This window comes from Photinus pyralis, unplaced genomic scaffold, assembly GCF_008802855.1.
Source record: "Photinus pyralis isolate 1611_PpyrPB1 unplaced genomic scaffold, Ppyr1.3 Ppyr1.4_LG9, whole genome shotgun sequence".
Classification (NCBI taxonomy): Eukaryota; Metazoa; Arthropoda; class Insecta; order Coleoptera; family Lampyridae; genus Photinus; species Photinus pyralis.
The window spans coordinates 16,776,612-16,778,498 of record NW_022170878.1 but is presented as its reverse complement, the minus strand read 5'-3'; positions in this window follow the sequence as shown (position 1 = coordinate 16,778,498).

Here is a 1,887-nt window from a genome sequence, read left to right as displayed (position 1 = left end):
AAAAGTAGTGTATATCAAAGTTATGTAGAATTTTATAGTCTACAATTTCTGATAACAATATTTTTTGTAAAATGAACTGATTGATTGAAAAACTAACAAACCAACCAAATTTCTTTGGTTTTAAGGGTGGTACGGGGGAAGCACAGGGGGTGGGGAGTCGAAAACTTGGATTCTTAATCACCAGATAGTCTTTCATGACATGCAAAAAAAATTGGAACTACTTCTCGTTTTGCAGGAAATGGTCCATTTTCAGTCTCTATTTCCTGGACTATAATTTTTTTTGTCCATTTACATTCAAATATGCGCGTATTTAGAAAGGAAAGCTGGCTACAATATAGGGTGATTTCAATTTTGATGGAAGTTTTTTTTTATTACCAAAGGATATCGCGAGATCGTTTCTATTTAAATTGACTTATTACCTAAATAAAACCGTCTTTCAAATTTAAAATTTTGGCCTAACGCATACTAGAGCCATCAATTTCACCCGTACGCTGTCAAATCTAAGTATAAACGAAACAAGTAATTTGTATAAGAACTGTTTCAAAGTAAGTGAAAGCTAATCTGTTCCAAACAGGTAAACGTGTCGCGGTGACAAATGACTGACAAAACAATGACGAACGGGAGCCCTGTAAATGGGTTTACTTTTTCGAATTTTTAAACGCTTTTCAGATTGGATTTTTCGCTAGGGTAACTCAGTAGGCTGTTAAGTATTAGAGTGTACAAGGATAGTCTGTTTCTTTATTCAATGGGATTATTATTTCAAGTCAAGATTCTTAATGAACTTGAAGAGGCATGGGTTATAGATGCGTCATTGGGCCGGTTAATTAACCTGAAAATTCTATTCAGGTGCCAGTCTGACGAGTGGATATGTGCTATCTATGTCTTTACCTGACCAAAACAGCTTGAATGTGAATGACTCATTGATTGATGTTTCAGGAGAAAGCGTGAACTAAGCACTGATTTGGAAACAAAGTCATTGAGTTACAATTAAAAATAGCCGATATTAACGTCAATTTGTAGGCGTGTAGGCGAAAAATGGATACAGAATGAAATGATACTAAAACGATGTACGATGGAGAGTGTTTATATTATACATCACATGAACATGAAAATGATCGTGGACGAGCTGAAACAACATAGAAGAATCGGAGATGATGCTATAATAAAAGGAGAGGATCTAAACGCGCGGATTAGGCAAGGAAGGGTCATGGATCGCTTCGCACGGAAGAAGAAAGAAGAAGAAGAAGAGAAGAAGAAGAGAGAAGAAGCAGAAGAAGAAAGAAAGAAGAAGAAGAAGAAGAAGACAAGAAAATCAAAAGATAACGTGACAAATAAAGAAGGGAAAGAATTGATTAACTTCGTAGAAGAAAAAGGTTGGTACATCTTCAACGGAAACGTGAAAGGAGACGAAGGGGGAGAATATACATACAAAAACAAATTACAAAAAAAGCTCTAATGCATTGCAAAACAGGAAAAGTCACAGGCGAAGAGTACAGAACAAAAAAGAAAGAATATAAGGGTACATGCAACCGCACAAAAGAAGAATTACAAAAAGACGAAATAAAAGAAATACAAAGCATCAAAAACGAAAATGAAGTGTGGAAATTTATAAACAAAGGGAGGAAAAATAAAGAAGGAATACCGGACGACATTGGAGAAGAAGAAGGGAAAAACTACTTTATACAAAGTTTAAACGGACAGATAAGCTTCAGAGGGGAAAAACAAAAGAAAGTAGTGAAAAGTAAGATGAAGAAATAGGGGAAAAAGAAATGGAAGCAGAAATAGCAAAGATGAAAAAAAGGAAAGATACTAGACCAGACCAAATAACAAATGAGATGATAATATATGCGCCGGAAAATGTGAAACAGCAAATCAGAAAAATTATTA